At 45.3% G+C, this 26,689-nt stretch overlaps 1 long non-coding RNA gene across 1 annotated transcript in view; it reads left to right on the forward strand.

The window, feature by feature from the left end:
* Nucleotides 1–1,350: 1,350 nt before the first annotated feature.
* Nucleotides 1,351–26,689, forward strand: part of LOC146072581 (uncharacterized) — a 95,597-nt gene continuing 70,258 nt past the window's right edge. Inside the window, exon 1 of the long non-coding RNA XR_014473199.1 lies at nt 1,351–1,425. This is a non-coding gene — a long non-coding RNA (uncharacterized LOC146072581). The remainder of the gene's footprint in view (nt 1,426–26,689) is intronic.

Consider the following 26,689-nt stretch of genomic DNA (forward strand, 5'->3'; position numbering starts at 1 on the left):
AAATGGAAATGGAAATATTTGGAAAGGCTATATACTCTCTATATCATGTTCCTGTCATATCACCCCGAATGCTGTGACAACTGTGACGTGTGAAACTTTCAGTCCTGAATCACAGTTTTGGTAAATGCTTTGTCATTTTTATTGGCTCCAGCACAATAAGATACTGCATAGGCTTCCAGGAACAGCTGGTATTATGAAAAGTAATTTACAGCACCTCACATGTAATTTATGATGTACAGAGCTTGTGTGGAACTTCGTAAACTGCTGCATTATTTCTCCATGAAAAAAATTACAGTCATTTTTTTTTAAAAGCTGTGCTAATGTTGTTTTTCGCTTGTGCTGTTAAACCTGATTGCAAGAATCTGCCCACACTAGAATCAGCTTGAAGCCAAACATGTCAATGCTCATAAATTGTCTGTCCTTAGTGATTTAGGCTTTTCATAAGCAGAAGTATAAAAAATTATTATTCCTACTTTACTGTAACCTCAGAATTTAAAAAAAATTGAAATAATAAACTGTTTATGTATTGTAATTTATTTATGTAAACTCAATGCACTGATATCTTATGTTAACAATAAACTTAACTAAGACCTAGAAACAATGACATAGGACCTGATTCAGATGTGTTCGCAGCCTGGCAAACAGATAAATGCCACCAGCTGGCCAACCAAGCCTCTTACAGCCTAAGAGGCATATGTATCAAAGCTTGGACAGAGATACTGTAAAGTGGAGAAAGATAAAGTTACTGTTATGGTTTTAGGTATGAACCCACAGCCGTGACCGCTGTTTAGGACGGCCACGGCGAGCCCTTCTTCTTTGTTGGTCTGCCCTGTAGAATGACCAGTACCTGCTGATGCTAAAGCTTCTACTATAATCGCCACGTTTTAAGATATAGAGAAGGGAATAGGTGGAAATTGAAGAGGGAGGGTGAGAGAGAATAAATATGGGAAATTGGTGAGTATGTAACAGAGTGAGAGAGAGGGAAAGGAGAAATTGAGAGAGAGAGAGAGAGAGAGAGAGAGAGAGAAGCAATAGAGAGATCAGCCTGAACAAGAATACATAATACAAGTACTCACTGTGGGGGGGGGGGGGGGGGGGGTGCTGACAGGGAGATCCTTGCTGCAGTGTTTGCTTTGGATCCCTGTGATTTGATGGGTCCTCCTCCCCTCATCCGCACAGGCAGTGCACCATGATCTCCTCTTACCGAGAACTGCTTTCAGGCATCCATTAGTCTGGTCTGCTCTGGTCCCGGACAGCAGGGGCTGCTGGGGCATGTAGTTTTGTTTTAAGTGCCTGGCTGCCAGACACTTAAAAAAAACTACATGTCCCAGCAGCCCCTGCTGTCCGAGACCAGAGCAGAGTCTGGCTGCAGCAGAGCCGATGGATACACCACGGGGACAGAAATCAGAGGCAGATAGATAGCTGGTAAGGAGCTATTTAATATTTATAGTTGTAGGATCAGGTCTGGGCCCCATTCTCTGTCAGGGCCCAGGACTCCAGACCCCAGAGACCGCCCCTGTCGGCGAGCCTGCTTGTGCATAGAGCAACCCACACAGGATTGAGTTGCAAAGGCACAGACTCGCCACCGGAGGCCACCAGAGAGTCCATTACCAGAAACCGACTGGAAAGCTCACAGAACTGACATAAAACGAATGAGTCATAGGGATGGCCATTGTTACCATTTCCATCGATGGTTGCCATCGATGGCAGTAGTACAACTGGCCATCGATAGTATTAAACTATCCAATGGATGACCATCAATGTTTTTACCTATCGATGATCATCCATTGTTTTTTACTGAATGGCCTGTAAGACAATCAAAACACGGGGGCGGGGCTTCACGGGTGTCAAGGACGGAGCTATGCTCCATACCCGACACTTTGAAAAAAAAAAAAGCAAAACATCGGTTTTGCTGTGCCATGGATGGAGGAAAACCATCTGGTTCTCCCCATCGATGGCTAAAGTATTCGACATCGGTCATAAACCATCAATGATTTTGAATGATCAATGGTCAATGGCCATCACTAATGAGCCACAACAATGGCTCATGACAGTGACAACCAACCAGCTACAAACTGATCTGCAACACCAGAGAGAGATCTTGAGAAGAGGTGAGATTACCCTAATGGTAGGATTTAGGGCGGGATGTACTAAAGGGAAAATGCGGTAAAACCCCCGTTTTACCGCATTTTCCTATGTACTATCACCGGTTCGCCCCGTTTTCGCAGGCCAGGGTATCGCCACCCAGAGGGTGGCGATACCCTATAGAAGCCTATGGGCTTCTTTCGCCGCCTGACGTGCGCCGTCCGCGCGCCGCCCCCCCCCTCCTGTCCTCCTTTAACCTCCTCCTCCCCCTGGTGTGACAGCCGGGAGGACATCCGGCTTCAGGGGGGAGGAGGAGATGCAGGGGGACGCTGGCAGCCGCCGGGAGGTGACGGAGACCCCCGCAGCCAACATCACAGGTATCGCGGGGGTCTCCGTTACCGCAGCCCGATGCTGGCCGCATATGTTAGTACATATGCGGTAGCATCGCGGCGGCTGCCGTGCGAAGGGCGGGGATGTATGTTGATACATCCCGCCCTTACCCCCTACCTGGTATGCTTCAGTACCCGATGCCACTGGGAGAACAGTGTTTATGTAGCCATGTACAATGGTGCAAACCATGATAGTAGTTGTATGTTGTCAAAACTGAAGATGGGCAGTGCGTTTGATCAAAGCTCTGCACTTGGCTGTCTGTATATGACCCCAATTGTTTTGTATTCAATGGCAGCTGTGTGTTTAAAATTCAATTACAATGTCAATAACCCATCTGTACTCAAATGTTCTCCTTTTATCATTTAGCTATATCCCCTGTCAGGCTTAAGCAAACAACATGTGAAAATACAAGTTTGAAATGTGACCCTATTAGTTGTGACCTGGAAAGCAGCACATCGAAAGTTTACTAAAGGTGTCTTGGGGGGATTGGCTGCTGTTTGTACAGCGTGAGAAACTGCTTCTATTTTTGTACACTTTTTTTTTGTTCTCCTTATTACAAAGCGCCATTTTATTCAATAGCCTAAAGGCTCGGAACCTTCACTGACGTGTAACATTACAGCTGAGTTATAGTTTACAACTCAGCCTGAACATATTATGTTACTGTTATTACTGGCCCTGCTTGTTGGTTTTTAAGTTAGTTTCCTGTGGCCGAATAAAGAATGGTGATCTTGGGTTTGTTCTAGCAGTACATTGTCATTACACTTTGTCACATTACACTTTTGTTCTGTTTGGAGCTGATCGCTATTATTTTAAGCATTGCTACTGTATATTGCTATATAGAGTAGTTATATTCCTTCATCAGAAATAAGAACAATATAACAAGATACAGTATGTTTACTTAGATCAGGGTTGCCTACTTTTAAAGTCTTCTCTACAGGAGAAGCCCTGAGAGGAGACTGTCAGCAGCACTTTGGGGGAGGGGCCTCATGTAGACGTAATCAAGCCCCACCCCTTAGTACTGAAAATCCCGCAATTTGTGGGACTTCGAGGAGGGGGCTGGGCTAAATGACATTAGCATCTTTAGTCCTGCCCCATCCCACAAAAAGCCGCAAATCGTGGGAAATTAATGCTGCCAGGGGGGGGGGTGGGGGGGTTTGCCCTCCTTTCCGGGGGGCAAGAGGGGACCTGATTTTTTTATGAGCCTCCCAGCTATTCCGGGAGAATAGGGAAGCACTCCACCACCATCTTTGTTTTTTATCTACATTCCAGGAGAGTAGGCAACCGTGACTTAGATACACAAAGCATTATAATAATATCGACATTCTTAACTAGAAGGGTAATCCCCTCCCAATTTGACTGACAGTAGGCTGGTGTTTTGCCATGGTAACATGCCATATTATGGGTGTGTCCACAAAAAGGTAGGCGTGTCCAGGCATTTTAAAGGAGGGCGTGTGACTTCAGCTCCGGCCTCATCAACTGCTGAGTCATGCCCATCACTGCCATTCTGCTCCTCCTCCCTGCCCTCTGCTGGAAGCAGCTAGGCCGCTCACCATGGCATCTGTACATTGTACTGAGCTGAGCACGTAATTGGCAGGCAGGCTTGAATACCACTACCTCCACTTCAACCAGGCCGGCTTGAGTTTGCAATTTTTGCTTTCTGCATGTCTCACAGGGGTGCCATGAGTTGCACTGTCATCCCTATGCCTCCTGCTGAAAAGGCCAGCCCATGTCCTACAGCAGCAGTTGGCCCTTCCCAGCAGGAATCTGCATTCATTTTAACCAATGTGAAAGATGTCGGACTCTTCTCTGCTGCCAGCTTGGTTTCAGGAGTCAAGGGGAAGCCAGTTATAGTGTCCCCTAGCTTACTTCAGCTTTCAGTGAAGGGAGGTCTCACTCTAGTCTATAGACCCCGTGCAGGTTCCTCCTGGGACATACTCCAGCACACCTGTTGGGTATTATTCTACACCCCTTGGACCCTCAATTTCCCCCACACAGCCTGTTGCCATTACCTCCCCCTCCTGACACTTACTGATTCCTTACTTTGCAGAACCCCAGATATTTTTTTCACACCCCCTGGCTGTTCTCTTTGCAGTTTGTCGGCTTTCAGCTTTCCCTTCACTGGACCCCCTTTACAAATTGCACAAACAGGTTTCCACCCCCCCCCCCATGTCCCACCAGTATGTCATCCACCTCCTCCTCCTCTGTTTCCATGTGATGCATGTTCCTTGATATGAAGGGCAGATGCAGAGTTGAAGTTACACTTATAAGCAGAGCACTCACAACAATTTTGATGCAGAGTCATAAATTATGGGATAGCAGCTACACTTCTGACTGAATAATAATTATAGTTGTATAAATCTAGACAACTCTTTCTACAGTAGCTGGTATTTCTGCCAACATGCACTCTATGTGAGACTGCCCAGTTATACCCCCTCAGATCAAAGTGGATCAAAATGTTCTGAAATATATCAGAAGTAGTTTCAGAAGAAACAGATATCACAAAAGACAAAGATTGACATGCATATAAACCTCCAAAGCACTGCAGAATGTTACGGGTGGTGTAATGGTTAGCATTACTGCCTCACATCGCTGAGGGCATGGGTTCGATCCCCACCATGGCTCTAACTGTGCAGAGTTTGTATATTCTCCCCGTGTTTGCGTGGGTTTCCTCTGGGTACTCTGGTTTCCTCCCACAATACAAACATATACTGGTAGGCTAATTGGCTCCCAACAAATTTACCCTAGAATATCTGTGTGCGCGTGTACATGTGGTAGGGAATATAGATTGTAAGCTCCACTGGGGCAGGGACTGATGTGAATGTTCTAATATTCTCTGTAAAGCACTGCGGAATCTGTGTGCGCTATATAAGAAACTGTTCATAAATAAATTAAATAAATGTTACCCCAATGGGCATCAGAAGTCACTGGTAATGCTGGAATGCAGTGGATGCCAGGCCACAGCATATATCAAACAATGGGGCAGATGTATTAAGCCTTAACAAGAGATAAATTCAAGGGTGATAAAGAGAGATGAACATCCAGCAAATCAGCTCGTAACTGCTATGTTAAGGAGCCCACACACGCACCGATCCCGGCGTGCGTTGTGGGTTTAACTAGCACACATAGCATCGCATTGTATGCCATGTGCATGCGATGCGATGCTATGCTAGAAAAAGCTAGTACAAAAAGTATGTGCAGCACATACTTTTTGTACTGTACGATGAGGTGCCGCGGGAGCGCGCACCCCATCGTACAGCATCGCACCGCCGGCAACGGTGCGTGTGTGGGCTCCTTTACACGCTGTGTTTGAAAAAAGTCAGTAAGGAGCTGATTAGCTGGACATTTATCTCTCCTTATCACCCTTGTATTTATCTCTTGTTAAGTACATCTGCCCCAATAATAGTTGCATGCAGGATTAGAACCCAAATGTAACCATTAAGACACCTCAATAGTATAGATGTTAGCATTACTGCCTCACAGCACTGAGATCATGGGTTTGATTCCCACCATGGACCTAACTATGCAGAGTTTGTATATTCTCTCCATGCTTGCATGGTTTTTTTTCTGGGTACTCCGGTTTCCTCCCACAATCCAAAAATATACTGGTAGGTTAATTGGATCCCAAAAAAATCAACCCAAGAATGAAAGTGTGTCCATGTGGTAGGGAATATACTGTAGATTGTAAGCTCCACTGGGGCAGGGACTGATGTGAATGTTCAAATACTTTCTGTAAAGCGCTGCGGAATTTGTGTGTGCTATATAAGAAACTGGTAATAAATAAATAGAGCATTTTACTGATGAAGCAAATGGAAACGATGCAAGTTGGCAGTATGCAGCAAGCAATAGGAAAAACAAAGTGCGAGCCAATGCTGTGTGCAAAAAAACAATGATTAAAACAAAAGAACCTGGCACTAACTTTTTCTTGGATTAGTCTGACAGCCTGCAGCCTCCAAGAAGGGAATGCTAAACCGTTCAAAAGCCATTAGAAATACAACATAATATAAAAAGTGCTGGCTTTCCAAATTAATGCATTTATCACACACGACCTGCTTACAGTAAAACCACAATAAAAAAAACATATATTTTTAGTTATATACATATCAAAAACTTGCTAAATGCATTATCATTCAAGCAGCGGTTAAAGTGTAATCTGAATGGGGTGGAACTGAGTTCCACCACCTGTAATGGTAGGTGGATTAAGTCCCCCACTAACAACGGCAATATATGATTCAAGCAGTGGTTGTGTCACTTTCCCCTTTCTCAGGTCCTCTGCCTGAGCCCACCCTTCCTGGTACTCTCACACACTGTGTCTGTCAGGTGGTGCTCGTTCCCTCTTAAGGTCACAGCATTTCCTCTTCCAGTATGTGACATCATTCCTTTACTGCCGAAGAAGTGAATAATATCATACCCTCCAACTGTACCAATTAATCCGGTACAGTACCGATTTTTAACGGTCTGTACTGGCTAAAATTCACTGTAACAATTGTACCATTTTTTGAGCTTCAGATCAGTTGGCGAGTCCTCCCCTTCATCCACGGGCAAAATCCCCCAAAATCCGGATCTGGCAGCCTGTCCGGGAACCCTTCCCAGAGGTGCATTGCGGGTACAGGCCAGCGTGAGTCGCATCATGACATCAAGCGACACCGCAGACCAGCCTGCACTCAGAGGGGTTGTCTGCGTGAGCCTTCTTACAGATGGCGCATGCGCAGTTTAAATTTGTGGACACCGTGGATGGAGCGGTTAGGGAGGTACGGGATAGCAGCACAGTAGTTACTTTAACTAGTTTTAATTATGTGTCAGTTCTATTTTCAAATATGTGGCTAATCACTGGTATTTTATTTGCTTTGCAGTGTTTTTTTTAAGTTTGAAGCATATGTGTCCATTGGCAGTATAAAAAAAGAGGTCGCGGCCACGCCCTCCCATGCCCCTTTTCTGAGGTGGTACAGATTTTTACTCCTCAAATGTTATAGGGTGTGGCACTACTGTGGGCATTATCTTTATAACGGTCAATAATACTGTGGGCATTATGTACAAGGGTGGCGCCTTTCTAGGCATTATGTGTATAAGCAGCAATACTACTGTGAGCATTATATGTAAGGGGCATTACTACTATGGGCATTATGGGTAAGGAGCTCTACTGCTATTGTGTACAAGGGACACTACTGTTTGTATTGTGTATAAGGGACAGTACTGTGTGTCATAAGATGTAAATGGGTTACTACTGTGTAGAGTAACATGAATAAAGGGCTCTACTGAGTGACATATTGTTAAAAAGAGGCACTACTATGTAGTGTCATATGAATCAGAGGATGTAAATAAGATTGTGCAAATGTGCACTGTCCCTTTTTAAGTGTGGAAGGTAGGGCACAAATGTATATTTTGTCTTTCGCCCTATCCAACTGGAGTGGGGGGGGGGGGGGGTAGGTGGCAGGGGAGATGAGCTCCACCAACCTCAACCCCATTGAACCTTCTGTCTGAGGAAGCCACTGGCAATTATTAAGTTAAGGAGCTTGGAAATATTGGCACCAGGAGCCAGCATGTGTGTAAGAAACCCAGATAATCTCCAGTAACATCTGGCATGGATAAACCGTGATACCTCTATGTGGCTGTGTTTCATGGATTTAACAGCAACTGTGAGGAAAAAAAAAAACACCTTATTTCATACTAATACTGATGCAGAAATAAACACCCTTGATGATTATAATGATGATGATTGTGAGTATCAGTCCTAGTCTAGCTGCATCTGATTGACTGGTTGTCTCACTAGTGGATAGTATTAAGGAGGTTGCAGGGACCACAGGCGCTTACTTAGTTCACAAAGAAGAATTTATTAGGAAAATGACACTAGGTCCAATATGGACTAATAAGCAAAAGACTTTAAAATGAAATGACAATACAAAAAAGATAAAGGGCGGGATGTACTAAAGGGAAAATGCGGTAAAACGGGGGTTTTACCGCATTTTCCTATTTACCATCACCCGTCCGCCCCGTTTTCGCTTGGCTGGGTATCGCCACCCAGAGGGTGGCGATACCCTATAGAAGACTATGGGCTTCTACCGCCGCCCGCCGTCCGTGCGCCCCCCCCCCTCCTCTCGTCCTCCTGATCTCCTCCTCCCCCAGCAGGTATCACAGCCGGCAGGACATCCAGCTTCAGGGGGGAGGAGGAGACGCATGTCACCGGGAGGTGACGGAGACCCCCGCAGACCACATCAAAGGTATCGCGGGGGTCTCCGTCACCGCAACGCGATGCTAGCCGCATATGTTAGTACATATGCGGCAGCATCGCGGCGGCTGCCATGCGAAGGGCGGCGATGTATATTAATACATCCCGCCCAAAATGACATAACAAGTAAAAATTATTCCAGGGATTGTCCCTTACCCAAGCCTGGTGGTGTAGCCACAGGTGTTATAGTGCAGAGTGCCTCCGGATGCACCCTGCAAGGCTCCAAAGGAGTGAGGCTGGGAAGGTGTCCTGGTCCTGGATACGTACTGCAGCGCGAACGTCCCGCCCTCCCAACTGCAAAAGTTGCTATCCCTAAAATGAACATTAACCCTTCCCCTAGTGCTAAACTATTTTCCTAAGGACCCTAATCCTTCTCTAGTGCCTAACCATGACCCAAAAACGAATTCAGGCCCTTTCTCTCACAGAGTGCAACTAAGCTGATCATCCACTCATTGGTCATCTCACGGCTTGACTACTGTAATGCTCTTCTCACCGGCCTTGCTCAATCCCAACTAGCTCCTCTCCAATCTGTCCTCAATGCTGCAGCCAGGCTTATCTTCCTCTCCCGCCGCTCTAATTCTGCTACTCCCCTTCAACAAAATCTGCACTGGCTTCCATTCCCCTACAGAATCCTCTTCAAACACCTCACACTCACATACAGGGCCATCTCTAATTCCATTGCTCCATATATCTCTAACCTCATCTCCATTCACACACCCTCCCGCCCTCTACGGTCAGCTGACGACTGTCGTCTCTCCTCCACCCTGATCACTGCTTCCCATGCTAGAGTACAGGACTTTGCCCGTGCTGCACCCCTTCAGTGGAACGCACTCCCTCGCTCCATTAGACTCTCCCCGACCTTGCAAAGCTTCAAACGGGCACTGAAAACTCACCTATTCATCAAAGCGTACCCTTCCACTGCATAAACCAGCTGGTTCTCCGACCCCTTGCCTGTTTCCTGTTTACATCCTGCTATCTAACCACCACCACCTCGCTTGCACCTCTTGTAATCTGTCTCTCTTCCCTTCCTACTAGATTGTAAGCTCCTCCGAGTAGGGCCCTCTTCCCTCCTGTTGTCAAAGCCCACTTCTCTTCACATTTCACTCACAGCTCTCCTTTACTCCAACACTCAGTGACCATCTTCATACTCCTCTCCATCATTGGCCTCAAGCCTCTAGTTGTATGTTGATTGAGTCCTCACTACTTACATTTAAGCTGTAATGTGTATTGAACTGTGGTGCTCTTTATTTGTACTGTATTTTTGTTATTTATTCAATGTTATGCCAAGTTTTGTTTCCCTGTATTGTTCCTTTGTACGGCGCTGCGAAACACTTGTGGCGCCTTATAAATAAAATTATAATAATAATCCTAACCCGAACCCCAATACTCACCTTAGCCATCCATTGACATTGCGAGTGTCAGGATTCTGATTGTGGGGATACTGGCTGCTGGGATCCTGACTACATCTCTTGTAGCTGCAATACTGTACGAAGCGGAGTATCTATCCTCATTTACTGTCATTCATTGATATTTCAATGTAGACTGTATCAGGATGAAGATTCCCGTTTCATTCTTAACTGTGAAAATCAGCAGATGTTTGCATTTCATTTTGTTTAATCCATTTTTGGTTTATCTCATTATATTTTATACAGTGGATCTATTATTAATTCACAACACTTCCCTGTTCTGTAAATGACATTTCAATACATTATTACAGTGTACAAAGGAACGTCACCGATGGATGATTAAGCCGGAGGTGACATAAATCACCGAAGGGGAATCAGGCTGAAGCAAGTTAACAGTTTTGTTTAGTTAGACAGTATGCTGCGTCTGGCAGCCAATGGGTGCAAGGGGAGGAGTTGGGAAGGGGAGAAGGGTCTTGTGATAAGAAGTGGCTTCCTCTGGAAGTTTTTTTCCCACCCTCCCATCCCTATTTTCTGTCTCTATTTTCTTCATTAGGCGGCGGTAAAGAACGGTCAATTGTGTAGATGGAATGTGTGTAGATTAGTGGGTGCGCTCTCCAGGCATCGACTGTCACGAGCCATACTTCTATGCACGGAAGATGGCTGCCACCACCGACACGGGTGGTTGGCTGGGAGAGTTGGTCACCAGCGGTGTGTGAATGCTATGGTGATTCTACCCACCCCCTTTTCTTTAGTATGACCGTTCTTTAGTGCCGCCACCAATATTTATAGTCTTTAGTCTGTTGTCAAAATAAATTTGACATTCATTATTTTGAAACGCCAGCACTTGTGTCTGTGTCGTTATTTTAGATAAGTTTAGTAAGTTAAGTGTTAAGGGTGTAAGCCTGAGAGTACCGATGGTGAATTTAATAGGGTAATCTGCATTTAATACTAGTGCTGCCATGTCACATATCTTCCTTGTAGTTGGTGTACAGTATACACACATGATATTACTCTTGATCTATACCTGCTGTAAATGAAGCTATGTATCCAGCGCTGCATGAGCCCAAATTGGAGAGAGTACCACATTCATATCATTTGTTTTGAAGAAAAAAAAAAAAAACCTAGTAATAGTTGTTCTAATATGAACTGTGGTATTCAAGGCCAAAACCCCTAGCGCAGCATGAAAAGATTATAGCATACATGATTTATGCTAACCATTCTTTATTATTGCTGTATTGTAGAGGAACTGTCACATTTGTTCTTTCCCTAAATAATGTGTGTGCTCTTTAAAGATAGATTTATATTTTTGATCATTTACATTTAGCCATCGGCCTCTGATATTTTTGCAGTAAGCCAGCCATTTATTTTCCTTAATTTCCCATGACTAAGTTCTGCTGCACAGAGCTTAATTAATGCCCCTTTCAGACCGCACTTTTAAAACGGTAAATTGCCGTTTTTTTACCGTTTTAAAACGGTAATGTGTGCGGTCTGAAAGGTCCAGTCCCACTTAACCGGTTAGAAAATGCCGTTTTTTCTAACCGGTTAAAATGCAGGGTCCTACCCGTTTCTGAACCGGTATTTTAGCGCAAAAATCGGCTCAGAAACGGTATTTAGGACCCAGCCAATGAGTTGGGTCCTAAATTCAGCACAGTGAATACTTAATGAGCGCTCATTAAGTATTCACAGCACTGGAGCCCCCCCGCGCGCGTGTCGACGCCCCCCCGCGCGTGTCGACGCCCCCCCCGCGTGTCGACCCCCCCGCGCGTGTCGGCGCCCCCCCGTGTTGACTTACCCCGTGCCGGTATCTCCGTTGTGGTTCCCGGCACTGCAGCTCAGTATGCTCGGAAAGCACTTATGAAAAAAGTGTCTTTCAGAAAATGGCTGCCCCCCATACGGAAGACAGTTTTTTTAAACTGGGTTTCCTATGGGGCAGCCATTTTCTGGAAGACACTTTTTTCATAAGTGCTTTCCGAGCATACTGAGCTGCAGTCCACAGCGGAGGTACCGGCACGGGGTAAGTCGACACGGGGGGGGGGCGCCGACACGCGGGGTGGGGTGGGGGGGCGTCGACACGCGCGGGGGGCGTCGACATGCGCGGGGGGCGTCGACATGCGCGGGGGGGCGTCGACATGCTCTCGGTCGACACGCGAGGGGGGGGGGGGGGAGCTGCACGGAGGGGAGGGCTGAAGGCTGCACTGGCTTTGACCCTGTATTTGGAAAGTTTCCAAAAACGGGTCTGCCAGTGTCAAAAAATCGGCACTTAAACGGTAATATACCGTTTAGGTGCTGCGGTGTGAAAGGGGTTTTATCTGGCAGACCCGTTTTTGGAAACGTTTCCAAATACAGGGTCAAAGCCAGTTATGCGGTCTGAAAGCAGCATTAGCTGTTTGTGATCCAGTTTAATATGACCATCTACATCTGCATTAATGTGTATTAAGCTTTAAAGCGTAAGTTCTGCAATGTGCTTCCCACATTTTGTCCACTAGAGGGCAATAGAGTTTTTCTTATTGACAGGCTCCTTACAGCAATGTTAATATTTGGAATTATATTAAAACCCTCCAAATGCAACATTAAAATATAATATAAAGTCAATTTTGCAAGAAGTTTATAAAAATTGCAAAGAGCTGGAAAAAAACAGTCAACATTATTGCTCCAACCGATCTGTTTTAGCATTTTGGCTCTCAGTGTAGGTCTTGCTTGCTACAGAAGACTCCGCAGACGCGAGCTAAGAGATCTGGTTATTAAAGCCCTGGAGCTATCTCTATTACAATAAGCCATTTATTAGTTTCCAGTATTGTATATTTTCTGTAGAAGGGTTTTTTACGCCTGGTGCTGTCTTGGTTTTGACAACAGTGAAAATATAGTGGATGCAGAATCAGGAGAGTACAGGACTGCCGCTGTGTCCTTTATGGTAGTATTTTATGCTTTGTGAGAATTATTAAAGTGGACCTGTCATTTCCACATTACTAGGGGTGGTTTAAGAGGGGAAAGGGTCCAGCTGCAGCTGCAGGCTCCATGTGGGCCCCTCCTGCCTGGTAATGCGGTAGACTGGCTTAGTGCATTACAATACAACTATTACACACCGGTAGGCAGTGCTAATTAAGTAGATATGTAGCACTTGCTAGGGATGGCCATCGGTGCAAACACCATAGATGGCTGCCATCGATGGTGAATCTGCACCCAGCCATTGATAGTCGTAAACTATTTGATGTATAACCATTGATAGTTTTAGCTATCGATGGTCATCCATTATATTTGACTGAATGACCCATGGGCCAATCAGAACATGGGGGCGGGACTTCACTGGGTGTCAGGGGGCGGAGCTATGCTACGTGTCCCGGTACCTTGAAGAAAACAAAAAGGAAACATCGGTTCTCCTTTGCCATCGATGTAGGGAAACCATCTGGTTCTCCCACATCGATGGTAACCATCGACGGTTTCAAATCATCGATGGTCGATGGCCATTCCTAGCACTTGCATCTCTGTGGGGGAGCTTGAGGGGGAGTGTCTGCTGACTGAGAAAGAGTGCCTGCTCCCTATATTGAGAACCAGTGGCGTAACTATAAAGGGGGGAAATTATGCAGTTGCTGTGAGGCCTGGCGCGCCCCGAGGCAACCCACTGCACCCTTTATAGTTGGGAGCACATCATGATACTTACTGAATGGAGGGTGGAGGTGGCAGATGAGTGCAGACTCTGGAAGCTAGGAGCAGAGCCAGCTGTGCTGCTAGCTTCCAAAATCTGCAAATGAAGCGGCTTCACCTCCATCCTCTGTCCTGCATCCTCCATCTCCCAGCAAGTAACATGTCGGGCTCACACCACGGCTTGCAGCAGCCACATTAATACTGTAACTATAAGAGGGGGTTAGTATTGTCGATACAGGGCAGCAGGCCTAATAAAGTCCCAGCGACAGCAATGGCTAAAGATGAAAAAAATTATGATAAATTTCGGTGGTGCAGTGGGATTGCTTTTGGGCCCCCTAAGTTCCTGGGACCCATAAAAGTGGCATCCCCTGCACTCTCTTTAGTTAGTCCAGCCAGCCTGTCCATCTACGTCCCCTCCCATCCAATTGTCCATCTATGCCCCTCTCATCAGTTCGACAATGCCACCATATGGTGCTCTGTTCGTCCATCTCTCCATCCATGCCCCCATTTGTCCGTCTGTCTGTCCATCTATGCCTCCACCATCATCCTGTGCTGTATTCTCTCTCTACATCTCTCTTTTGGGGGGCCCATTGACTAACATTATTTTTACTAAAATATTGTGAAAAGGGGTGTTTTCATGCACTTTTCGCATTAGTTTAGTTTCACTTAAATGTACTAAAGAGGAATTGGGGATAATTCGCAAAATTCTCCAAAACCCAATTATCGCATTTTTTTAGAAAGCATATCGCATTTGCCATAATTGTAATGGGAAATGAGATCTGCTCAAATTTACTAAGCCTATTGTTAAAAAACCCCCCCGAAATTAGCCTGGTGATAATAACGCCAGCTGAGAGCCGGGTCAAACCATTGACTGCAAATGTGATAAGGCTAATTTTTACAGGAGGGAGAGAGGTTTCCAGATCCACCTCCCTCCCTCCCCTCTGTCACTGATAAAAAAGCCGGGCAGTAGAAGCTGAAGGAAGAGGATACCTCCATGGTGCATGGAGCACAAGCAAGCGTTTTACATGACAGGTTAATAAACCTGTTTTTTTTTTTTTTAACACCCCCCCCCCCCCCCTTGTACTTACATGTCACTTTTACATGTATTTCATTTGCTCTGGCCATGCTTGCACTCATATTCTGCAAGTCTCCCTGACACTGTCTCTCTCCCCCTTTCTCTCATCTTCAATAGAACCCCTGCTGCAGGTGCAGGATGCTGCTATGGGGTGCCGTCACTAGTGACTAGTTGTGAGCTGGGAGATGCTCCGGGTGACGGGTCTGAGTCGGGACACGGGAAGATAGCTGTGGCGCTGCGCAGACATGGCTGCTCGTCGGCTATTTTAAATCTTGTGGTTCAGCTGCCAATCAGGAGTGGTGGCTCCTGATTGGCTGCCGGACCGCGAGATGGCGCGAGATTTGAAATAGCAGCCAGGTCTGCGCAGCGCTATGGCTATCTCGCTGTGTCCTGGTAAGCGCTCTGATATAGCCCGGCTCAGCGGGCTGTCACCTGCCTGAAGAATTGGGCGCACACAGCCGGCAAGTGAGAGTGCTCCCGGGTAGCGTTCTGTCACAGGAGCGTCTGCCCGGAAGTTGCGCCTCGCATAGCAGGTGGTCTGTGGTGCCGGCGTGCAGGACCACCCACAGGCAGCTCGGCACCGGAGACACATCGGGGGACTGATCATATGACGAGGGACCGAGTCCAGCCCCAGCAAACAGTGTGACAGGTACCTACTCCTATATTGGGACGCCAGACCCCCTTCCTCTCACATTGCACACATTGGCAGTGCTGTACATTATTTTTTCATTATCAACAATGTAAAGGGGTTGGGACACCCTTTAAGTATACAGTAGCAGTGCCACAACACACTATAGCATCACGGGTAAGCGCGGTGTTAGACTACAATCATGTTACCTGCCTGCCGCCTGCTTAAACTCCCCCTTGGCAACGAGCATTAATAATAGTCCCCCCCTTGGCAACGAGCATTAATAATATTCCCCCCTTGGCAATGAGCATTAATAATATTCCCTCTTGGCAACGAACATTAATTAAGCTCCCCTTACACTACAAGTAAGGAAAGGAGTTGGAGGAATTCCTAATGCGCAAAAATAGCAGCAAGTTGTGGTAAGGATTTGAGGAGGAAGCACCAAACCTCCCCTGAATATGGAAGTAAAAAGTAGATAAACCCTTCACCAAATATATGCGCTATAAAATGATAAAACTCCCCTGTATGTAGGCCCGTATCCGGGTTGCTTCTTGGGGAAATTCGGTAGTGGCGATATGGAAGACAAAAAAACAGAGATAGGGCTCCGCCCTCGTGTAATACTGTTTTACAATGTGCACACTTAAACGATCAACTTGGTTAGAAAGATTATAATGTGGTTAACATTAAGTGTAGATGGTCAGGGAATTCCCCCTCTCTATAAACTCACACTATCGAGTATATATTCAAGCTTATCAACATAACATCAGGTTCAATCCTTTTACTCTGTGTGGATATTCCAGTATTAACGGGGATTCCCCATTTCCATATACTCACTATTTGGTGGTATAAATACAGCGTGTCACAGGGTCTTTCTCCTAGATATCAGATCCCAAGGAAAACTTCCACAAGTCAGCGAAAAGTGTTCTTTATTTATAATGAATCTGATAAAACAAGCAGGCTGTACCACCATTCCAGGGCTGACTGGCGTCCCAGGGGTCCAGATGGTATCAATCACGGGGCCCCGTAAGAAAGGTCCCTCTGAGTGCCGTCAGATAACCAGAATGGGTCCAGCTAATGCTTCCTTAAGTCACTGACAACGCGTTTCGATCTCAATTGGAGATCTTTTTCAAGGTGCCAGTGACTTCACCAAGCAGGGTTTAAATACCCCTCCAATAATTGACATTCCCGACATCTGTGGGAAAAGTCCTCCCATGTGTATCTGTAGTGGTTCACTATTAGTCTCATAATAAAACAAGTCCTATGCAGGTTCCCGGGTATGGGGTCCGGTGCTTTAGCCCCTCCCCGGAAATGACGCGTCACGCTCATGACGCGACCTATTCCCGGAAGTGACATGCCAGTGTTGGGGTTTCTATGTCCGGCTTATATGGAGGTGAAGGAACTTTGTTCCGCCGCGTCGGAAATGACGCGATCGCGGGTCCTCTTATATTGTCTTCCTCCCGGACTGGCGGCCATCTTCATCCTTCCGGCCAGGGTTTCTAATGCGTAGCGGCCATCTTGCTCCTCCTGCTGGTTTCTATTTAGTTCTTTACACATACGGCGGCCATCTTTCTCCTCCTGAATAGTTTGGAAACTATACCCGGGAACCTGCATAGGACTTGTTTTATTATGAGACTAATAGTGAACCACTACAGATACACATGGAATGACTTTTCCCACAGATGTTGGGAATGTCAATTATTGGAGGAGTATTTAAACCCTGCTTGGTGAAGTCACTGGCACCTTGAAAAAGATCTCCAATTGAGATCGAAACGCGTTGTCAGTGACTTAAGGAAGCATTAGCTGGACCCATTCTGGTTATCTGACGGCACTCAGAGGGACCTTTCTTACGGGGCCCCGTGATTGATACCATCTGGACCCCTGAGACGCCAGTCAGCCCTGGAATGGTGGTACAGCCTGCTTGTTTTATCTGATTCATTATAAATAAAGAACACTTTTCGCTGACTTGTGGAAGTAGGATTTATCTACTTTTTTATTGATTACACTCCCCCTTGGCAATAGGCATTTGTTTTCCCCCTTGGCCCTTGGCAACAACTCCCCAGTGGAATCGAGTATGAAGGCCCTGGCATCAAGCATGAAACCACTATCAATTATATTGTAGGTAAATGGCACTTACATGGCATAATATCTAATAGGCATTAATGTGTGGTGTATGCAATGGGCATTATGATATGGCACTTACATGGCATAATATCTAATAGGCATTAAGGTGTGGTGTATGCAATGGGCATTATGATATGTGGTATTATGTGTAACGGGCATTATGGTGTGTGGTATGATGTGTAACGGGCATTATGGTGTGTGGTATGATGTGTAAAGGGCATTATGGTATGTGGTATTATGTGTAATGGGCATTATGGTATGTGGTAATATGTGTAAGTGGCATTATGGTGTGTGACACAATGTGTAATGGGCATTACAGTTTGTTATATACTATGTGATGGGCATTACGGTTTGTTATATACTATGTAACGGGCATTACGTGTGCTCTTATGTGTAATTGGCATTATGGCATGTGGCTTTATGTGTAATCCGTATTATGCAGTTCCCTAAAATGTGCAATGGGCATTACGGTGTATAATGCCATGCCCCTTTGTGATGCCCACTTTCCAGTAGACCACACCCACTTTCCCGGAGCGCGCGCGCGCCCTGGGTGCGCGCATAATTAATTTATTCTCTTTTCCATACCCCCACTTTTAAATTTCCACTTTGAGCACTGTATTGTACTGTGTGATTGTCATGAGTCATTGTATAAAGCTTTGCACTATTTGATACAGGATCAAGTACCTGAACTAGTTCTACAGTAAAGGCAGTAGACCAATGTAAATTAACTCACTAATGTGTTGAAATAGCTTTGTTAATCGAGGGAACATAAATTAGAAATACAGTACCGCAAGACATGGTTAAAATTTGTTTTTAGTTGCCTATTAAAACAAAGCCAAATGTTAGCTACTGTAATTACAAGCCATCACCAGTGATAATTCTAAGCAGAATTAGCAGTAGCAAATGACAGGCAGCCTGGTCCTTTTCCCTAGGGAATGTACAGTATTTTCCCTCACACACAGTGATGTGGTCATTAGACTGAGAAGCCGTTAGCAGTCACATGTCAAGATGCATTTTCCAGCATCCCAGCAGGGATTGCTTAAAAAACATCATGTACTATAATTATATCAGGCAGTCCTCATAATCATATTGGATTATTTTATACAATGTCAGTGTTCTTTTTCTATATTCCTCTTAAGCCCCAAACCGGCTCTTAACAAACATATGTGATGATGTTTAATACATCTTAATTACTGTACTGTACAGGGCCGGACTGGCCATCTGGCACTTCTGGCAAATGCCAGAAGGGCCGATGGCCTTGTGGGCCGGTTTTCTGTATACTGAGCGCAGCGCGGTAATTAGTGTAAGAGAGAATGACAGGTCCCACGGAGGAGACAGAGAGAGCCGACGACGCTCCCCGCTCTGCATTCTCTATAATTTCTGCTGTCCTCCTTCCGGTCTGCGCTGCACTAGTACTACCTGTCACAGTGGGGGAAATTTACTAAAGGAAATTTGTAAAAAAATAGGTGTATTTGTATCCAGAAATACACTCATTTTTGACATTTACTATCCCGAAAATACGGCAATTCGTATTCGTATTGATGTGCTATCAATACGAATACGAATTGCCGTATTTTCAGGATAGTAAATGTAAAAAATAAGTGTATTTCTGGATACAAATACACCTATTTTTTACAAATTTCCTTTAGTAAATTTCCCCCAGTGTGTATGACAGGCAGCAGCGCCGGAAGCTTATTCACTTACAGAGCTGATCTGTACCTCCCAAGATGTCCGCACAGGCTGGCAGTAATAACTGCGTCCTCTGCCTGCTGCGTGATGGATTTCTCTTCCTGCTACTAACTAAGCACGGAAGTTTTCACTCTTCAGTCTGCACTCTGATTACAAGCCCGGCCCTCCCCCTCTACAAGCTGCTGCTGCTTCACATCACAGGGAGCCTAGAAAGAAGACAGGAAGATTTAACCCTCTGTCATCCTGTTTTTTTTTACAGTAAGCTTCAAAAGTGTGTTTAATTTTTGTATGTATGTATGTATGTGTGTGTGTGTGTGTGTGTGTGGGGGTGGGGGTGGGGGGTAATGGGCATAATGTATTGTGTCATATTCTGTAGTGGGCATTACAGTTTGTGCCACAGTGTGTAATGGGCATTATGGTGGGTGCCATGATGTGTAGTGGGCATTATGAGGCGTTCCAATGCCAAAATTTGTAATTGGCTTAATGTATTGTGTCATAGTCTGTAATGGGCATATCGGTGTGTGCCACCATGTGTAATGGGCATAACGGTGTTTGCCACCATGTGTAATGGGCATAACGGTGTGTGCCACCATGTGCAATGGGCATAACGGTGTGTGCCACCATGTGTAATGGGCATAACGGTGTGTGCCACCATGTGTAATGGGCATAACGGTGTGTGCCACCATGTGTAATGGGCATAACGGTGTGTGCCACCATGTGTAATGGGCATATCGGTGTGTGCCACCATGTGTAATGGGCATAACGGTGTGTGCCACCATGTGTAATGGGCATAACGGTGTGTGCCACCATGTGTAATGGGCATATAGGTGTGTGCCACCATGTGTAATGGGCATATCGGTGTGTGCCACCATGTGTAATGGGCATAATGGTGTGTAATGTCTCCTTTTTGTAATGCCACGCCTCCTTTCCATGAGACCACGCCCCCTCTTCTCAGCGCAAGGTGGGCCTGTGTGCTCAAAATGCCAGGGCCGATTTCTGGTCCCAGTCCGGCCCTGGTACTGTATATGATGAGGCATAACACTTCATCCATATTTTAATGCCAACTCTATAGCAAATTAGCTAGTTATTATCCTCATCATCCTCATCATCAACATCATCATGATCCTCATCACAACCTTTGTAGTTAAATAAGACATTTTTTCCTTTAATAAAACATTTTGGAGTATTTTCGACTAACTGCTGGTCAAATTCTGAATACATACAAATGTAATCAATTATGTACCGCAATAAATTGGAGCAGTACGGATGGTGTAATGGTTAGCATTACTGCCTCACAGCACAGAGGTCATGGGTTCAATACCCACCATGGCCCTAACTGTGCAGAGTTTGTATATTCTCCCCGTACTTGTGTGGGTTTCCTCCGGGTACTCCAGTTTCCTCCCACATTCCAAAAATGCTGGTAGGTTATTTGGCTCATAACAAAAATTAACCCTAGAATGAATGAGTGTGCATGTACATGTGGTATAGATTGTTAGCCAAAATGGGGCAGGGACTGATGTGAAATAAATAAATAAATTATAGTTTGATACGGGGTGAACACTAAGGGGGAAATTTACTAAAGGAAATTTGTAAAAAATAGGTGTATTTTTATCCAGAAATACACTTATTTTTGACATTTACGATCCCGAAAATACGTCAATTCGTATTCGTATTGATAGCACATCAATACGACTACGAATTGACGTATTTTCGGGATAGTAAATGTCAAAAATAAGTGTATTTCTAGATACAAATACACCTATTTTTTTACAAATTTCCTTTAGTAAATTTCCCCCTATGATCTAGGGAAGAATTAAGCAATCTGAGCCCTTATTCTAAACAGGCTTATTGATTCATTTTCAGAAGAGCACTAATGATAAATCCACAAAGCATTTTGTATTGACTATAGAGTAAAACAATGAAGTCAGAAAATGCCATTGATAAAACTGAATTCAAACTGTCCACTCCAGGCTTGAAAATCGCTTCTTGAATGACAGGAGAAAAAATATAGTTTTAGACTTGAGGCAGTACATTTACTAGAGTATTGGAAAACTTTTAGCTTGCTATATAATGCTGAAGAACTGTATTTCTCCACAAACAATGAGAATGCATCTATTGACAATTCAACAGCTGGAAGATGTTTTATTTAACACAAGCACAATAATATTAGGGCACTCTGGAGAACATACTATTCACTTTATTGTTGCAAGGCAAATAGTATTAGTAAAACATTCAAAAACATTTGAAAACAAAACATTACCATGGTAAAACCCTTAATAGCCATTATATTTATAATTAGGGATGAGCAAGTTCCTATTAGGGGAACCCGTACACCCCCAGCGTGGGTCTCGGGACCTAGTGAGATCCCGCCATCAGATCTCGCAAGATCCGGACCCTATATGTATGCTGGCGGGCGGCGCCATTTCCTCACTCCAGCTTAGGAGAGGAAGGGTGAGCTGTGCTGTCCAGTCCAGTGATACTGCTGTTGGTAATGTCCAGTCCAGTCCAGTGATACTGCTACATACATCCAGTCCAGTGAACCTGCGGCGGGCCCTTTTTTGGGTTTTTGGTTTTGGTTTTGGATCTGGATCTCCCTTTGGGTTTTGGATCTGGATTGGTTTTGGCAAAACCACCCTTGCGGGTTTTGGTTTTTGATCTGGATTTTTTTTGGAAAAATGCTAAAAATTGATAAAATAAGTGATTTTCGGCCTGATTTTGGCCCTAAAGTATTATTAAGCTCAACAACATTAATTTCCACTCATTTCTAGTCAATTTTGATCACTTCACAGCTCACAAATTTTTTTTCATTTACTGTAGTAGGGCCAAAAGGTTATACCGAGGTAACTGGATGACTTAGGCGACAGATATATGTCATCACACAATGGATATATGTCGTCACACTGGATATGTCGTCACATTGGACAATGGATATATGTCGTCACACTGGACACTAGAAATATGTTGTCACACTGGACACTGGATATATGTCGTCACACTGGACACTGGATATATGTCACACTGAACACTGTAGATATATGTCGTCACACTGGACACTGGATATATGTCGTCACACTGGACACTGGATATATGTCGTCACACTGGACACTGGATATATGCCCTCACACTGGACAATGGATATATGTCGTCACACTGGACAATGGATATATGTCGTCACACTGGATATATGTAGTCACTCTGGACAATGGACATATGTCACACTGGACAATGGATATATGTCGTCACACTGGACAATGGATATATGTCGTCACACTGGACAATGGATATATGCCGTCACACTGGACAATGGATATATGTCGTCACACTGGACAATGGATATATGTCGTCACACTGGATATATGTAGTCACTCTGGACAATGGACATATGTCAAACTGGACACTGGATATATGTCGTCACACTGGACAATGGATATATGTCGTCACACTGGACAATGGATATATGTCACACTGGACAATGGATATGGGATGCAGTGTAAATCCCGGCGGTCGGGATCCCGGCGTTCAGAATCCCGACGCTGGAATCCCGATACTTTCTCCCTCCGTGGGTGTCCACGACACTCCTGGATGGAGAATAAATTAGCGTGCCGAGCATAGCGAGGCACCAGGCCCGCTGCGTGGCGAGCGCAGCGAGCCTACAAGGGGGGGCGATCCACGTCACCCCCCTTGTCGGGATTTCGGCGATCGGGATTCCAGCGTCGGGATTCTGAATGCCAGGATCCCGACCGCCGGGATTTAATACTGAATCCATGGATATATGTCACACTGGACACTGGATATATGTTGTCACACTGGACACTGGATATATGTCGTCACACTGGACACTAGAAATATGTTGTCACACTGGACAATGGATATGTGCCGTCACACTGGACAATGGATATATGTCGTTACACTGGACAATGGATATAGGCCGTCACAGTGGACACAGCCCGTTACACTGGACACTGGATACAGCCCATCACCCTGGACACAGCCCCTGGACAATGGACACAGCCCCTGACACACTGGACACAGCCCCTTGTATTATAGACACTGCAGCCCCTGTACACAGTGTACACTCAGCAGCACTGCAGCCCCTGCGTGTGAGCACTGCAGCACCGAGTTAGTTAAATCACACAACACAGGGCTCAGGGCTAAATAAATCACAACACAGGGCACAGGGCATGGGCCACAGGGCACAGGACAGCCCCTGGACAGTGGACACAGCCCCTGACACACTGGACACAGCCCCTTGTATTATGGACACTGCAGCTCAGCAGCACTGCAGCCCCTGCGTGTGAGCACTGCAGCACCTAGTTAGTTAAAGCACACAACACAGGGCTCAGGCCTACATAAATCACTTCAACACAGGGCACGGAGCACAGGGCACATGGCACGGAGAACAGTGCACGGGGCACGGAGCACAGGCCACGGAGCACGGATTTTCTCACCCACGCTCTTCCCTCTCCTAGATTGGAGTGAAGATGGCGCGGCGCGCGCGTGTCTTTTATAATAACCCGGTCCCGCGAGAATCCGACAGCGCGATGATGACGTTTTGCCAGTAGATTGATACTGCTGCAGTACCAGTCCAGTGGTACTGCCATTAAAGTTCAGTCTAGTGATACTGCTACTTAAGTCCAGTCCTTTGGTACTGCTGTTAAAGTCCATTGCTACTGCCATTAAAGTTCAGTGGTACTGCTGTTAAAGTCCAGATATACTCCCATTAAAGTCCATTGGTACTGGCATTAAAGTCCAGTGATACAGCTGTATAATTCCAGTCCAGTGATACAGCTGTATAACACCACTCCAGTTATACTGCCGTTAAAGTCCATTGATCCTGATGAATACTTTCATTCCAGTGATACTGGTGCATAAATTCAGTCCCTTGGTACTGCCATGAAAGTCCAGTGGTACTGCAGTTAAAGTCCAGTGGCACTGCCATTAAAGTCCAGCCCAGTGGTACTGCCAATGAAGTCCAGTGATACTGCCGTTAAAATCCAGTGATTTGTCTCTGCTCTACTGACTGACTTGGGAAATGGGTTGTGAGTTTGCTTTCCTTTTATGCAGCTCTCGCACACAGGTCTTTCAACGTTGCTAATGGTGGTTCCTGTTACCATTCCATCTATCAGTTTTTGGACATTGAATGCAAAAGCTATGGCTGCAGAGTGCACAATAAAACCAAAGTGCTGCTAAACACAAATCCACAGAGTAGAAACACCTTAGACTACTCAATCCGTGATACAGGTTGGAAGAAGTGAATCTGAAAGGTAGCGCTCAAAGGTATCTAAATTTAATGGTGAATAAACCTTATAAGAATAAAATAGAAAAAATACAAAACCAAATATAACTCATCAGAGATCACACATGAATTGTATACAATGGGTGGAATGGATGATCCAGATTAATCCATCAGATTCTGACTTGGTAAAAAGCATAAAACAGTATTGTCCCAGGCAAACAGCAGGCATGTACAGATGTATCAGGTCTTATCCTTGTTGGCGATCCGCCAGCAGCATGCTGCTGGCGGATCGCCAGCAACACGGCACCTCTACCTGACTGAGACGCGCGTGCATCCCCCACGCACACGCGTCTTAGTATCCGGGCGGCGAGGCGGATGCATTACTGTCCGCCTCCCGCTCGAGGGGCAGGGGGGGGACCCGAGGCATTGCGGGGGGGTGCGGTCGCCCGGTGTGGGCACCGGGCGACCGAGGGCAGCACCGTCGGAAGGGGACGCGCGTGCACCTCGTACATACAGATGGCGGCGGGGCATACAGATGGCGGCATACAGATGGCGGCGGGGCAGGGGATGGCGATGGCGACGCCATCACCTGCAAAGATGAATCCCGCTACATCTGTAGGTGTAAGGAGAAAGTCCTTCAGTCTGGGTCCCTTGGTCCAGAAACAAGGGGGGCTCAGTCCAGGATTCTCCACTGCCACAAACTTTCACCAGGAAGCCATACGTCCGTGTAGTACTGGATACACACTTAACGCGTTTCGGAAAGGGATTTCTTTGTCAGAAGCGTGTGTGTCTGACTAATTAATCCCTTCCCGAAATGCATTAAGCGTGTATTCAGTACAACTGTTGAAGCAAGGCTTTGTGGTTCCTGAAGTCAAGCCCTGGTGAAAAAACTTTTTTATGATCAGGACAGTTATGGAACTCTCTTCCTAGTGAGGTGGTGTTGGCAGACACAATAAATACATTTAAAATAAGGTTGGACAAGCATCTATTGGATAAAACCATCCAGGGGTACAAACAACAATCATAATCTAATCTATCTATAATGAAATCAGATTTCACAGTTTATAAAAGGGTTGTAGCAAAAAGATCATACACTATAACCAAAGGTTGAACTTGATGGACTCATTTCTTAATTCAGCCTTAACTACTAAGTAACTATGCAGTGTCATCCTTTCTCTTCCTTGGTCCAGTCAGACCAAGACATCTGATTTGCAGTTAGGTCAGGTGGAACATACAGTATACTGTACAGACCAGTCATGGTCTCTGGACACATGGATGCCTATTGTTATGTCTGAAAAGTGACCACAGCACCAAGAATACATAAAAGCAATGACCATTACACCTGCAAGGTTCATTTAAATTTACAGTTGTGCTTTTTTAACCAATAATAAATTGGTTACGCATATTAGCAGACTTTATTTCAAGTCATATATTTTATTGAATAAATGAAATTATATAACAGCATGTGCAGAAAAAACGAACATACAATTATGGTATCATTTGCAGTATTTAAAATAAAGAATTCGTTGTTTTGGGCAAGTTAGACCGGTAGCAATGAAACATGTCTGTTGTCATGAATAATGAAAGAACTTTGGAGTGATTAAGTAATGGTAACCGTCATTCGCTCCGGGAGGGTATTGGCCGTAATATTGTGTGTTTTAGCTCAATATAGGGTTAATTTGAGAGTTCGGCCCTACCACCCCTTCTCTTAGAGTGTGTTCAGAGTTAGGCTGGACGGTTTGAAGGGATCCAGATGTGTGGGGAAGGAGGGGGGGGGGGGGATCCCAGCGACGGGAAGAGAGAAAAGAAAGAGAAAGGTGGAAAATTATAGGTATTGGAGCAGTGTGTACGGAGGGAGTTAATTATGTGTGCATGGTAGTTTTAAGAGTGACCAGGAAGCTGAGTGTTATGGTAATTATACCATGGGAGCCAAACAGAATGGAATTTACGAATAGTGTTGTTTTGTAGGCTAGTAATGTATTCCATTTTGGCTATAAACCACATTCTGTTTATTAATTCTTGTCGGCTAGGGGCGTTTGGATTTTTCCAGTTGCTAGCAATTTGATGTTTAGCTGCGCAAGCCATGTGCAGGATCATCTTGTTCGATTCCTTAGGGAGGTGATCTATTGGGGCGCACAAGAGTAGATTGATAGGTTCGATGGGAGTGGGAGGGGCGACGAGTCGAGAGAGGAGG

The sequence above is a fragment of the Crinia signifera genome, chromosome 4, assembly GCF_055691185.1.
Source record: "Crinia signifera chromosome 4, ASM5569118v1, whole genome shotgun sequence".
In the NCBI taxonomy this organism is placed as follows: domain Eukaryota; kingdom Metazoa; phylum Chordata; class Amphibia; order Anura; family Myobatrachidae; genus Crinia; species Crinia signifera.